The sequence below is a fragment of the Pinus tabuliformis genome, chromosome 3_2, assembly GCF_031772625.1.
Source record: "Pinus tabuliformis cultivar Carrire ecotype Pingquan chromosome 3_2, CPIR1, whole genome shotgun sequence".
Classification (NCBI taxonomy): Eukaryota; Viridiplantae; Streptophyta; class Pinopsida; order Pinales; family Pinaceae; genus Pinus; species Pinus tabuliformis.
This window is the reverse complement of record NC_142302.1, coordinates 131,808,825-131,825,149: the sequence shown is the minus strand read 5'-3', so window position 1 is coordinate 131,825,149 and position 16,325 is coordinate 131,808,825. Positions and strand designations below refer to the sequence as shown.

At 38.9% G+C, this 16,325-nt stretch overlaps 1 protein-coding gene and 1 pseudogene across 2 annotated transcripts in view; one reads left to right on the top strand and one right to left on the bottom strand.

Annotated features, from left to right (window-relative positions):
- Positions 1-5,069, bottom strand: part of LOC149180179 (DNA double-strand break repair protein) — a 141,436-nt gene extending 136,367 nt beyond the window's left edge. For both annotated transcript variants that reach the window (XM_089415935.1, XM_089415938.1), the window contains exon 1: positions 4,232-5,069. The gene's annotated coding sequence lies outside the window, so the exon portion shown is untranslated. The remainder of the gene's footprint in view (positions 1-4,231) is intronic.
- Positions 5,070-12,856: 7,787 nt separating this feature from the next.
- On the top strand, positions 12,857-14,416 carry LOC149180178 (fasciclin-like arabinogalactan protein 8; annotated as a pseudogene).
- Positions 14,417-16,325: the final 1,909 nt, after the last annotated feature.

Below are 16,325 nucleotides of genomic sequence, written 5' to 3'. Positions count from 1 at the left end.
AGTACTTAGTATGTGAGAAGTTCTCCATTCATCTTTAGAAGTTGAGTGCTTTGCTTGGAGGGAGACCGTAACACCATGCAATATCTTCTAAATTGCTTAGAGAGCATGCTTGCTTGAGTAGTTACATAGGGAATTGCACTAGATCACATGGAGGAGCATGCTAGGTAGATGTGAGTTTGTGCCTACCTATTCTTAGCATATGTGAGGTGCACTACTTGAGTAGTTACATAAAAAAGTATGTTAGGCATGTGGAGGAGTGTGTGTGGCACTTGTCGGCGTGTGCTTTCCTATTCTTGGCACATGTGGGGCAGGCTACTTGACTACTACATGGAAGAGCATTCTTAACAAGAGTTGACATGTACCTACCAATTCTTTGTCAATTAGGGGCAGAATATTTGGGGAATATTCTCTTACATATTGAGGAGTGTCACCCTGTGAAAATGCAAGGGTCATTTTGTTAGCTTTTGAGTTACTTGAGGAGTATTTACAACATGTTTGGGGGTGCTTCATGAGATTTGGGGTACACAATGTAGGATAAGTCCTCAGATGGTCCACGATGGATTGGCATATAAGAGATGTTCCATGATCGATTTACACATCAAGGATAGCTTGCTCAATGTTTACTTAACCTTAGTTTAATTGCTTGCTTGACATTCTTCCCTAGGGTGTTGGAATTTTACTGATAGCTTGGGGGACATCCTTCTTGATGGCCACATGGAGAGGTTCACTCCTTGGAGAACACCATACTTAGGAGGAGGAGCGTTGTTCATCTTGGAGGAGGGCATCAAGCCCCAGACAACACAATGTAGGTTACATTCTTATATGAAGGCTTGGAGTTGACTAAGCGACACTTGGGTTGCGTTAATTTTCATGTAGGGGGAGTGGACCCAATGGAGTACATGGCTTAAAAGGAGCAATGGAGTTTGTGTGGGCTTGTGGCGAAGGAGTGTGGACACACTATGTGTAGCAACATCATCTTGGATCTATTATTGTGTATAATATCACCTTGGAGCTTGACATGTTTATCCCTGGAGTTAGCACTCCACTTGTGCGAGCCTTCATGTCATTATTGTAGGTTGCTTGTAAGGGCATCCCAAAATGTATTATTGGCATCCCTTACCCCCCATATACAAAGGAGAGTGTTTCACTTACTCATGTTGTACTCATTCTTATTCACCCTTGCAGAGATGTGACTACGACACACACATTATTCATCCTTTCCCTTATATCTTCATTTGTACTTGGTCTCCCCCTCTCGCTCTTAGAGTCACTAGGGTTTTTTGATCTTCATGTAGCATCTTGAAATCTAGGGTTACGGTTTACCCTTGGAAGACTAGCTTGAGTGATTCATGCTTGTTGAAGCTAGCGTTTTTCATTGTTTTCCCTTCACAGGGTTTTGGAGAGCTAGTGGATTGTACTAACTTTGTGATAAGGCTATGGTATGTCCAATAACTTCATATTACACATACTAATGAATTTTTTAGCTGCCCAACAATAATAGTGTACATTTCAGCATTGAATTACAAACATCTATGTTCTTCATGTTTTATAATTTCCAGCTATATAAGTCTTTGTTGATTTAATGTAACTTAAAGGCAATTATGTTAAGAGATTTAACATTGTAATTGAAGATGATAAGGTTTGTTTTACTGTTGTATTTACTATTGTAAATAAGATTTTCAGATCTGGTTTTTGCATGCTCAAATTCCCCTAAAGGATTGAAATTACCAAAACACTTTGGTATCTTTTCTCTTGGATTTCCTAAAAGGTTTGGGTTGTTAAGGATTGAAATACTATCCACTTTTGTTGTTGTTTTGTATCGTATTTCACAGAAACCCCTGAGGCTGAAAATACACAAAGTAAAATCCAGGAAACCTCTAGCTGAGAGGTGAAATTTCTGTTTTGAATCAAAACCCTTGGAATGCAAAAAAATTCAGTGTATGTCGCATTTTCATGGGCTTTCCTCTCTCACCAAACATATCAAAATATCCTTGGAGTTCAGTCACAATTCCAAGTTGTGGGGAGAAACTTAGAGGTTATGCACCTTGTTTTATCTTACTCGAGCACCATTCATCATTTAGACGCAAGAACAAAAGTGTGTAGGAGCATGTCTTGCTTGATGGAGGTTAGCTTGAAGAGATAGTTCACCATGGAGTTCCACTTGGGCAAACTTGAGACACATTTGAGCAGAAGATTTGTTCATGGGTAAGAACAAAGGTGCGTACGAGTATGTCTCACTTGATGGAGGTTAGCTCGAAGAGATAGTTCACCATGGAGTCCCACTTGGGCAAACTTGAAACACAATTAAGGAAGAAAACTTGTTCATCGGCTAAATCCAAGGTTCGAAACCAAATGGATGAAGAACAAACAAGAAGAGAGACCTAAGAAAGGAACACCCTACATTATAAGAGCTTTTTAGCATGGGACGTGGCAAGACAAAGCCTACAGGAGCTAAATGCCCTATCATGTAGGAAGTTTGAGGCATGACAGGTGGCGAAGAAAGAAGCTAAAGAAGAAACACCATTGTTTAGAATGATAACATGCGGTGCTGAAGGCATTGGTTAAATAACAATCACTTCACATGAAGCATCCCACTCCAAGGATAAAAAGAAAAACATTTGGTTGTTTGATCATGAATATACCCCCTTCGAAGACATTTAAAGCCAAGTCAAAGTAGAACAAAATTGAAAAAACTGAAACAAAACCAGACCACAAAAACAATTGACCAAACAATAAATAAAAATTTCAATATACACGCACACACATTAACATCTATTTATTTATATTTATATTGTATGTATGTATATATTCATGTGCATCTATGTGAATCCAAACTACTATACACAAATATGCAAAGTTTCTCATGAATATAATAAGTAAGGGTGCATATAACTAAAAATAACTCTGTTACACCAGAATCGCTCCCGAGAGGTGGAAACCCATTCCAATGGTTCCCGTGCTCCCGGGAGCTTTGGAATTGTATGGGAATGTTACTTTTTCAGCGGGAGCTACAATGGGAGCTGGGGACAGTTCCAGGAGCTTTGAACACTGTTTTTTTTTAGTTTCGGCATTCCCTGGGGTTGGGGAATACAAAGCCTGTAGAGAAATACGTTGAAATTCCCACAAAACATGAGCCTATGTTGAAACCTTCGCAAGAAGAAAGGCCAAAGACATCCTTAACACCGATATCCTTAATTGAGAAACTGAAGCAATCTCTTGATCGGTTAAGGAAGCGTGTGGCACCTCGACATAAGGGCAATATCTGGGATGTCATGTTGATGAGTATTTCTTTTGTTGTTTATGTATATATCACATAAGATTGTGTGTGCATATTGTATGTGGCAATCAATGCTTAAACATTAAAGTTGTTTTTTATCTTAAGAATAACTAAAGAAACATATGTAAAACTGTTTATTTGCATTTTTAAGCCAGATTGCTTCAAACACTGGTCATGTGTCATGGAACTAATAATGAACTTGACATTTTATACATATAAAAGGGACAGACTCCAGGAAAGAGACACCCATAGAATATATTTATATATAAGAGAGATTATATATTTATTATTTATATATTTAAATTGATTTTAATATTTGAATATTTTGATTCAATATTAATTTTGATTATTATATTAATTTTATAATTAAAAATATATTTTTTATTTTTATATTTTTTTTATTATATAATATTATCGCTCCCGATTAGTGGTTTCCTATAAATTTTGGGGAAACCTTTAGCCTTTCTGGACACCCGTACCCAGGTTCCCAATGTTCCCACATTCCTGAAACTCATGCAATATAGAAAAATAACAATGAGCACAATCCCTATCTGAACCAAAATACATCAACAAAGAGGCTCTAAATGGCCTCTAGAGCCCAGAAATAAGCATAATACAAACTAATAACCATAGTCTATGCAAGATCCCGCCTTGACAAATTTCTGATTTTTCTTTAAAATTTCTGAGTTTTTAGTTTGAGTTTCAGTGTGATATTTCTTCAAACAGTTGGTCTACACTCTGCTGTAGGTGTTCATTGTAAATTTTGTTTGCTGGACAATGTATTCACTACTTCATATGAACCAACAAATTTACCAAAACACATCTAGATTTCTTATGACAGCTCAGAAATTTATAAAGTGCTGGTATATTGACTTCATCACAATGAAAATAGCAATAAGAGTCATTTTATTTCATTACTGTGCAAATACAATGTAAAACAATGGACTAGAGAACCTGGTACTGTAGCTTCAGCGAAGATGTCTCCAACTTATCAGTTCTTTTAGGGAAAACAATCATACATATCAACCCTTTAATTGGCCACGTCCAGCAGTGTTATTTCCTCTATAACACGTCCCAGTCATATGCAAATTGCACCAGCAGCTTCCACGTCCAACCAGCAAGATGGACTGGTATTTAACTCGATTTGGTCCTTAGACTTGGTCCTGGTTATTCTGCTCTTCTTCTTCAACGTCACCCATGTATATGCAGCTTTAATACACCACGGAATAATCCAGTTTTGGTGCTTGAGATGGTACGCAGCCCAAGAATGAGTGGCAATAGACTGAACTCGTACCAGAGGCCCACTTCTTTCTGTCACTTCCAGAGCACGCAGGCAACAGAGAGATGACAACTCTGTCAATTTGGGAGTAGATATGCCTCTCCTTAACTCGTAGCTCAGCTTCTGCTTGATGTACGTACCCCCACACAAAAAATATAACTAGATTTGCGTTTCCCAGTCAAACAGCTCGGCTACTCTGCTACAGAACTCGTCCAATATGAATATGAGATGGCACGGCCTCCTTTTCAAACAAAAAAACTCGACCCAGAGTGATGAGGAATTACCCAGTCGACAGAGAAGGGGATTTGACACCTGTGTCCTTATATAAACTCGTGGTAGCAGTGGTAAAACGTCCAGTGGGAAGCGCGACCCAGCTCTTCAAATTTCGTCCTCTTTCCTCCAGAAATTCGACCAAGATGGAATATACGTCCCAGCCTCTCTAATACTCTTTCCTTCAGCGAATCGATCCCTAACAGCTAGGAGGTTCGATGTATGGGTTTTCTTCAACCGGAAAGAATAAAATAAAAATTACCCAGTAAGTTCATAAAAATAGACTTTATTCGAATAAAATAGAAAATACGTTCATAAGAATACATTTAATTCGTTTATGGATTTGGATTTAGGGTGGTTTCATTTTCTCCTTAAAAACTACATTCTACATTAATACCATCATACCCTTAACAATTTTTATTTTTATTATTATTTGATTTTTAATTCATACCATTAACAAACCAAAAAAAATATTATTATTTGATTTTTATAAGTTTCTTTTTATTTTATTTTTTAATTTTAACCAAATTAAAATTTTCAAATTACATTATATTAATTTTTTATTTAAAATTTTATTTTAATTTTTTATTTAAAATTTTATTTTAATTTTTTATTTAAAATTTTATTTTAATTTTTTATTTAAAATTTGATTTTATTTTTATGTAATTTGATTTAGTCAAAATATTAAACATTACATTACAACATCTCTACCATATTGGGTTGAAGAGGGCTTTTTGACACAATCAATTGATAACACTTCGCTACCTCAATATTTCTTGTGAATATTGTTCTCCATTGAAGCTCAATAGTGAAATCGATGTGATTTCTCTCAAATCTGACTAGGGTGTCTAGTTTCAACACCGAAGTCAACTATGATGGCTAAGGTTCGAAAACCCTATGTTTCTCCTTGAACTCTCTCCAAGAGTTATTTTACCAAAAACTCAAAATTCATGAATAAATGAGGAGATACCGCCTCATTTTCCTTTTTATAATTAAGTTACCTTTTCCCTCCAATTAAATATTTAAAAACACTTTTCCTTTCTTTATTCAATAAAGTGACTTTTATAAACTAATTAAAGTCACTTTTAATGTCGAAAAATGATTAATTTGTCTCTGTATTTACATTGGCCACCCAAAGCCCATTTTTCATCATCTTGCCTTGTAGATTTCGCCATGATTCCAACAAGCTATTACACTAAGGTGTTTCTCCAAGTAATCGATCTAAAACACCACCTTAAGCGTAATTGATTAAAGTATGTCTGTTAATACTCTGTTTTATGGAAATCATCAGAATGCAATGGGACCAAGAGCAAACTGTGCAGAATTGATCTTGATGATGAAATATGGTAAGCGGTCCTAGTCGAACCCATAAAACTCCTCTAAAACCGTTCGGGCCCACCAATGGAGTAATTATGCTCCTATGACCGACCTGACACAAGCATTGGAAATCCCTCCTAACCACCTCACTAGGTAATCCAAAATTTGGAGACATTGCAGTCTCCCCTCCCCAAATTGCTTGTCCTCAAGCAATGTCATCATTTGCTACCTCTCCAAAAGTTGGTCATGATTAATACCAAGGTCCCAATGTGGCTCAGAGCCACTCCAGAACATTGTATTACCCCAACACTAATGGATCTCATGATGTTGGGATCCCAAACCATCTTGATCATTGTGAAACATTCCTCACTCCACTCACTCCCCAATAAGGCATAGACAACAGAGACCCTCTGCATACTACCAATAAGTAGAGCATCTTGATAATGTAAAATTTGAATCGACTCCTCGGAAAGTTGATCTACTCGAAAACCAATCATATGTACCTCAAGAGTGAAATCCTGAAGGTGCAATCCTCCTCATTCGCATGAACTAGCCACGGCCTCCTCCTACGGATCACACTGCCATGCTGGTAAGGTGCTCCATAATATGAACGAGTCGCTAAGAATTGAAACATTCTTTACAAGACTGAGGTCCCATGGAAGATTTGAGTGATCCTCCCCTATAAAGACCAGCTCAGCAATAAGGGTAGTTGAGCTATCAAGCCCTCTAATGCCAGGGTCCCATGCTAACCTCAAGAAGAAACTGCCATGTTGTCGTTGCACCACCTTGATCATAATTGACTGTTGTGGTGAGGTACTGCTAACTGTTGGAGCCCATTCATGCCTCATCTCGGATCCTTGTATGCAACCAATATATGGACACCATGTATCATGAATCAATATGGCACATGCTAAATTTCCCTACTCTTTCCTAATCACACAGCGGACTTTGTTATCCCATCCCCTAGTGATGTACCCAATTACTACGTGGAGCACACACACCCTCCTGTAAAAGAGGCCTACCATCCACCGTGCCCCATGCTTGTACAATGCCTCGAAATTTATTGACGAAGGTGTGTCATGCAACTCTCTCCTGATCATCTCCCAAGTGTGTACTCAAGGAGAAAACATACGCTACCTCTGCAATGGGTCACGCCATCCCTAATCCTATATCTCTCAACTTGCGCTCCAACCATATGCCTCAATTGGGAATTCATTCTCATGTCCATGATGCATTGTCTCTTGCCCAATTGTCTAAGGTGACCGCCATGTGTTCTGCTATATATGATGAGAGCATCAAAGAACAACAACAGAAGCCTTTGCAACGGTATGTAGAACTGGAAAGTGACAGATGCATGGGTCAATCCCAAGGGCGTGATCAAGAACCCATATAGATACCCAAGGGTAGTCCTGTGAGCATCCTACTCTCTGACTCTGATAAGGTGATGTTCCAATTAAAGATCAAACTTCGAGGAGTGTAATGCTCCTTGATGCTCATCCAACCACTCATCGATCATGGATAAGTTAAGCCCACTGGTATGCCCAATGCCCCACTCAATTAGTCTCCCCAAAAGCAATGATCCAAGATCTCGTTATGTAGCATCATACACCACTACATAAAACCATGTATCAACATACTCCTTTGCATACCATGGCATATCCTTGTACCCCATTGGGTATCACTGCCTATTATTGACGCGCCCTATACTGTTTGGTATCTTGCATGCGCCAATGTATCTACCACCCTACTAGTGGGCCCACTATGATGTGATTCATATCTCCTTCCTTGTCATGGTAGACCTAAGTGGCATGACTCATCACATGCTAATGGGGATTTCATTGTTGTGCCAATCCTCGGTGGCACTTGTACCCAATACATTAGTGGAAGAACATCATCCCCGTATATTGCTATATTTGGTGGCATATGAATGCCATCCCATCTAAATAACTCTTGTTTGGGCATGTTGACCACCCTACAACCCCATGCATGAATGATATGCTAAGACACCTACCAAAGTCTGCACACTCCTCCATCAAACCAACTCGCCACTAGCACTGACTAGAACTCTAATGGAAGTGTGAAGGAATGTGAGTGTTTGGTCATTGGGTCAATCACCCTGTTAATGCCATAGTCATCCTTCACACTCGGTGAATGATTGAAAACCCCACTTGTATCCTAATGCCAACCAAGGTCTCCAGTATCCACTCCACTCATGTCATCTAAACTTAGATCCCAGATGGATGTATCCCTGTCTAAAATATATTTGTCTCCACATCCCAAGGGCATATAATCATAAACCTCTAAAACATACTTCTTTACAAGTGTCAGTTCATCCAGGTGCTCCTTGTGCTCCACTATCATGAGTTGCTACTTTATCAAATCATGAGTGCCTCTAACATCCTCTTATGTGATGGTTTTGATGGAAGATTGTACACAAATCAACTCCATTCAAAGTTGCTCGACCTACAACTCTGATTCTTGAAGGTCCATTTGAGTGCTCTTCAAAGACTCCTGAGAAATCTCAAGCTCATAAATAAGCCTGTCAACTTCCTCCTCTTTCCCTACTAGCGCATCATGATATATCTCAGGAAGCATGAGTAGGTGATCTATATTTGAAAGGAGGCGTAGGTAGTTAGATTTTATCTCAACCAATGCCTTTCTAAGGATTTAAAAATCAGCAAGTGAAGGCTCTCTTCCCAAACTGTCATGTGCCACTACACTTGTCCAACAATAATTTGTCACCAATACTAGTGTATCGTCATAATGCCTCGTGGCTACCCTAATCTTGTTTGCATTCATCTTCAATTGGTCTTCCAAGTTATAGGCATGAGTAGGCTTGTGAGCAACATTTACCTCATCAATTAATCAGACTGGGTTTGCATCGTCGACTACCTGTGTGTTATCATATTTGCACACCTCTTGGGAATCATCATCAACTGTTGTGTCCTCATGATTTTCTTTGTACTCATCATCTAACTTGACAATTTCACTGAGTGATGACAAGCATTTAGGAGCAATTTTTTACCCTCCTTCATCCCAACCCCTTGTACCAACCCGTTGGGGTGGATTTGTGCTAACTTCATCTTCAATGGGTATGACTTTTCCCAATTCGTCCTGGGAGGTTTGGTCATGGTCTTCACCTTCAACTACAGATATTGTCTCTTTTGTATGGGTTAATCCTTTCTCCTATCTTTATTTGAACTATTATTCTCCTTTGGGCTCCCTTCAATCCTTACTACCCAGTCCTTAGCTATATTTTCATCTTCGGATCTACTAAATTCCTTTTTTTATTTGTTGCCTTTGATGACACCCATGCTTCCATATTCTTTATCGCCTTTGTAAATGTTTTGTCATAATTTTCAATTTGTTGGGAAAATAGTGCTTCTTGACTTGGAAGCATTTCTCCCTTGTTATAATCAGCCATTTAAACCCAACAGTTGTCCAACAACATGCTCTGGTACCACAGTAAAATCCCACCTTGACAAACTTCTGGTTTTTCTTTAAAATTTCTGAGTTTTAGTTTGAGTTTCAGTGTGGTATTTCTTCAAACAATTGATCTACACTATTCTAGGTGTTCATTGTAAATTTTGATTGTTGGACAATGTATTCATTGCTTCATCTGAACCAACAAATTTACCAAAACACATATATATTTCTTATGACAACTCAGAAATTTATATTGCTAGTAAATTCACTTCGTCACAATGAATATAGCAATAACAATCCCTTTATTTCATTAATGTGCAAATACAATGGAAAAACAATGGACTAGAGGAAACTGGTACCGTAGCTTCAGCAAAGATGTCTCCAACTTACCAATTCTTTTTAGGGAAAACAATCATACATATCAACCTTTTAATTGGCCACGTCCAACAATGTTATTTCCTCTATAATTCGTCCTAGTCATATGCAAATTGCACCAACAACTTCCATGTTCAACCAACTAACAAGATGGACTAATATTAAACTCAATTTGGTCTCTAGAATTGGTCTTGGTTATTTTGCTCTTCTTCTCCAACATCACCCTTGTATATGCAGCTTTAATACACCATAAAATAATCCAGTTTTGGTCCTTGAGATAGTACACAACCCAAGAATGAGTGACGAGGGATATGCCCACTTCTTTCTGTCACTTCTATAGCACGTAGGCAAGAGAGGGATGACAACTCTGTCTATTTTAGAGTAGATATGGCTCTCCTTAACTCGTATCTCAACTTCTACTTGATGTACGTAGCCCCACACATCAAGTGTAACCAGATTTGCATTTCCCAATCAAACAACTTGGCTGCTATGATACATAACTCATCCAAGATGAATATGACATGGCACGACCTCCTTTTCATCAAGAAAACTCAACCTAGAGTGATGAGGAATTACCTAGTCAACAAGGACGTGGATTTTACACTTGTGCCCTTATATAAACTTGTGCTAGCAGTGGTAAAACGTCCAGTAGTTAAGAGGGAAGCACAACCTATCTCACTCTTCAAATATCGTCCTCTTTCCTCCAGAAATTCAACCCATTGGGCCAACAACAAGATGGAATACATCCCAACCTCTCAAATACTCTTTCCTTCAACAAATCGATTCCCCAATAGCTAGGAGGTTCGATGCATAAGATGGGTCTTCTTAAACCTGAAAGAATACATTAGAAAATACAAAATAAGTTCATAAAATCAATTGATAACACATAGGTACCTCAATGTTTCTTGTGAATCTTGTTCTCCATTGAAGCTCAATGGTCAACTCTGTGTGATTTCACTCTCAAATCCAACTAGGGTGTCTATTTTTAACACTGAAGTCAGTTATGGCAGTCATGGTTCCAAAACCCTATGTTTCTCCATCAACTCTCTCCAAAATCTATTTCCCCAAAAACTCAAAATGCACGAATAAATGAGGAAAAACACCTTCATTTCCATTTTTATAACTCAGTTACCTTTTCCCTCAAATTAAATATTTAAAAGCATTTCTCCTTTCTTTATTTAATAAAGTGAATTTTATAAACTAATTAAAGTCATTTTTAATGTCGAAAAATGCTTAATTTTCCTCTGTGGTCACACTAGTCACCTAAAGCCCCTTTTCATCATCCTGCATTGTATATCTTTTGCGTTGATTCTAATGAGTTGTTATACTAAGGTGTTTCTCCAAGTAATCGGCCTGAAACAACACCTTAAGTGTAATTATTTAAAATATGCCTATTAATAACTATGTTTTATAGAAATCATTAGAAAGTAATGGAATCAAGAGCAATCCATGCAGAATTGATCTTGATGATGAAATATGGTGAGCGATCCTAGTCGAACCCATAAAACTTCTCTAAAACCCTCTGAGCCTAACAATGGAGTAATTCTGCTCCTATGACTGGCCTGACACAAGCTCTGGCGATACTTTCTGCAGACAAAAACAATCCCTCTAGTCCTATGGGAGGATCTAACAACTACAGGGGACAAATACATGCAATCTTTCCTAATTCGTACTAGAAAACGCAAAGGAGGATAGATCTCCTACCTATATCTGATGCTAAAACCCCTTGATTCTTTGGCTTCCAAGCTCATGGCCTCCTCTTCGCTAGTGTAGATGTGTGCCTGCAAGAAAGATCAAGTGGAGACAACAAAACTATGCAAAGCATAACATTTTCTAATACAAATTATGTAACATATCAAGGAGCATTACAATAAATGGACAATAATTGGCACATTTATAGAAATAAAGCATATATTGTATTATTAATAGATGAAAAAGGGAGCATTAAAACCAAGGAAGCCTTGATATTGGAAGCCTTCTTCAAGTGAGATTCCAAGTCCAAGCCTTAGCCTTCAAACACCTTTTCTCCTTTGCGAGCATTTGGGCACAATTCAGCACTAGGATGGTAACCAACCAACCAATAGCCAACCATTAGTGGATGGTGGGCAATTCATTTATAGGGAAGGAGAGGAAGTTGAGGATCCATGAAAAGGGGGATGAGTTCACATCTCAAAGGAAAGATCCATGGAAGTAGGATCTAGGGTTAGGAATGGGAGGCCTCATTCCAATCTTCATTCACCTAAAACCACATCGTCGTTCTTGAGCTTTCTAGTAAGAGAATGATCTAAATGGAAATTCACCCATGGTGTCTAACCATGGTAATGTAACTAAAGGCTAGAAATAACTCACACATGGTATTATCCACCCATGGTATTTTCCCACCCATGGTAATTACCCATGGTAATGTAACTAAAAAAAGGCTATAAAATAACAAGCATCCTTTTGTAAGATGGAAGATTGGTCCTCCACAATGTAGCTGTCAATTTTTTTCTTTCATTTAATAAATGGTTTCTTAAATGGTTAATGGTTATCTTCCTTATGCAGTCAGTGTGCGTCCCAGTGTAGTGTTCAATGTTCAAGTCTCCTCTCCTAGATCTTTTCCCCTCCCAAGATTCAAATCAGTGGTATCAGAGCGGGTTACGAATCCATGGAAATTGGGATTTACATAGCAAGGATTCATCATTCAGGCTCTCATGACATTCCTATCAGTTGGGTTGGAGGATTCAAAGGCATTATCCATTACTGAGCAGCTTGGGTACTCTCATTCTTTCGTTTTTATCTAGTTCTTGGTGGTCACTCGGCGAAAGGTAAGAGTGCTAAGAACATTCCACATTGTGATCTCCATGGGTTTTTTGTTTCTAGAGTATCTGAGTCTCTCACTGTAGTAGGTTGGGGTCAATTTTTCCACCATCATGAAGTTTCTAGTGCTTGGATCGACATATGTCATCCTGTTGAGCGTCGAGTGTCCTTCAACTGCATTCAATATCACTAAGATCTTGGAAAAATATCCAGAATACAGTAAGTTCAATCATGATCTCTCGCGGATGAAGCTAGCAGAAGTGATCAACAATAGGAATATGCTCATGGTCTTTGCACTAAGCAACAACAACATGTACGCGCTCAATAGCCTAGGTTTGGCCTCCCTCAAGTGGGTGCTCATCCTCCATGTAGTGCGTGACTTCTTCAACCCGAAGAAGCTCCACGAGATCATTAACGTGACACTGCTCAACACCGCGCTCTTACAGACCATGGGTATGGCCCCGAGTAACACTGGCTTCATTAGCATCACAAATCTCAAGACTGGAAACGTGGGGTTTGGCCTTGCGGCACACGACGCCAAGTTGTATGCCATATATGTCAAATCGGTGAAGCAGGAGGGCTACAACCTATCGGTCATCGAGGTGAGTAAACCAATCATGACCAATGTGGCGGAGGCATTAGCCCCTGCTCCCTCTGATGTAAACATCACAACCATTATGAGCAAGGGAGGGTACAAGATCTTTGCCACCATGATCTCCATGATCGAGGTTGCTAAGACCTTCGAGGAATCCATCCAGGGTGGGTTGTTTGTGTTATGCCCCACTAACCTTACTTTTATTGGTGCCACAAGAAAGTTGTTGAAGACATTGCCTAGTGATGATCAGGTCTCCATGCTAGAGTTCCATGTCTTGGCCATCTATAGTCCACCTGGCACCCTTAAGACCACGAATGGCACCATAAACACAATAACAAGCCTATCCCCCAGTAAGAATGTATTCACGGTGTCCTCCTCTGGTGATACGGTGATCATGAACACTAGTGTCAGCAAGGCCACGATCAACGACACCCTACTCGACAACCAACCCCGTGTGATATTTATAGTGAACAAGTTGCTTGAGCCCAAAGATCTCTTTGTTGCAACTCCCTCGCCCTTACATTACTTGAAAGTATCACAGGAAAGACTACAAATTCTGGTGACAGAGGGAACTGGCTTCATTGGATCTCATTTGGTAGATCGACTGATGGAATTTGGCAATAATGAAGTTGCTAACAACTTATTCACTAAATTAAAAGATAACCTTAGGAAATGGATTGGCTGTCCAAAATTTGAACTTATTTGGCATGATGTGACTGAGACCCTGTTGGTAGAAATGGAACATATCTATCATTTGGCCTGCATGGCATCGCCTATATTTTATAAATATAATCATGTGAATACTAGAAATAATAACGTGAGTGGCACATCGAATATGTTGGGACTTGCCAAGCAAGTTGGTGTAAGAATTTCGCTGACCTCAATGTCAGAAGTCTATGGTGACCCTCTTGAGCATCCACAAAAGGAATATTCGGGTGGTATTAATCCTATTGGCGTAATAAGTTGCTATAATGAAGGAAAGCGTGTGGCGTAAACGTTAATGTTTGACTATAAAAAAACAACACAGTTTCAAGATTCACATTGCTCCACCAACATCACTGAAGCATGTTATAAATAAAAAGGCTTCATATAATGATTTCCCACAAGTATTATTGTTTCTAGAGGTACCACAATTAATGGAAGGGAACATATATTTTTTCAACATGATGCTTTTATCCTTGGTTTTCCAGTTCAGTCTATTACCATTTGGTATCCCCGTGAACACTTTGATGATTTGTGGGGAAAATATCTTTATTTCCATTTAGAGAGAAGATGGAAATTTCAATTCATCTTGAAAAAGAAGGTCAGGTATGCTATGTCAAGACCCTTGAATGTTGTACAAATAGAGCATTCATATGGTGAGCTCATGCTAGCATCAAGAGTATCAGAAAATGGAGGGGACCCAACTTTAGCTTATATGGCTTACCTAGAAAGGGTGTTCCAATTAAGCATAACATAGGCACTTGGATTTCTTGATACATTTATTGCAAAGGGTCCTTTGAAAATTTACAAAGATAAGCCACCAAATCTCTACCAAATAGATCGACAAGTGATCTCAAGGTTCATTACAGGGTATCTCTATCCTCGAACCCTTGTTCATTATGGTTATGGGTCAACCACACAAAACCCTTTGCCAACGAAGTCCATTTTCTTGGCCACACACTATCCACCTCACAGTTGGCCCACCAGCATTACAGGGTATCTCTATCCTCGGCTCTTCGTTCATCATGGTTATGGGTCAACCACGCAAAACCCTTGCCAACAAAATCCATTTTCTTGGCCACACACTATCAATATCACAATTGGCTCAAAATCATTACACGGTATCTCTATCCTCGGATCTTCGTGCATCACGAATACGGGCGATCCACAAACCCTCGGTTATGGGTCAACCATGTAAAACCCTTGTCCAACAACACTTGGTCATCCACAATTCATCTTTGACAAAGGCTTCTCCAGAGGAAACTTCACACAATGGGGACCATTGCTTCCTGAGGGGGGAGGAACGATCTAAATGGAAATTCACCCATGGTGTTTAACCATGGTAATGTAAATAAAGGTTATAAAAACTCAAACATGATATTATCCACCCATGGTAATGTAACTAAAAAGAAGGTTATAAAATAACAAGCCTCCTTTTGTAAGAGGGCAGATTAGTCCTCCACAATGTAGCGTTCAATTTCTTTATTTTTCATTTAATAAATGGTTAATGGTTATCTTCCTTATGCAGTCAGTGTGCGTCCCAGTGTAGTGTTCAATGTTCAGGTCTCCTCTCCTAGATCTTTGCCCCTCCCAAGATCCATAGAGAATCTTCTCCTCCATTTTGGGAAAAACAACCTAATAGGACCAACGCAGATTTTCCTGGTAAAAGTAGCGCTATACATGTGTAATGCCAAAGGTTACCAACGAGGATTTGCCTAATAAAAGTAGTGTTGGGCTTGCAAAACAAGGTTTTTAACAAGCTCTTCAGAATGCTTTCAAGGATGGGTTTCTTCCTTTTCTTTAGGGATGTTCTAAACATGTTTCATGGTGAATACATTGTTTACAACAACTTTCATCACTTTGCGACATTGACAAAACAAAGTGTGACACTTTAGGATACGAGACTAGGAATGCAATAAAATATCGTATAACAGATGCCCCTTAAAGCATGAATTCAGAACAGGAAGTGATGACTGAAATGCTTTACGAGCAAAGGCAAGGAGTTAGAGAATCACCATCAAGAGACTTGAAAATCACACATAATAGAATATGTCTGACATCTATGATGTAAGTATGCTTAAAGTGTAAACATCCAATACATGGATCCATGACATGGACGCAGCCATCCATATAGAAAGGATCACGTTTACAATCATGAATACTTAATAAATCCACGTAGCCTGGATTTATCAAATGAAACCTAGGGTCTTCATCTCTATCCCGATACAACCAAACTATGAATCCCACCATGTGAATAGATGTGTCGGAGTCGAACACGGTAGAAA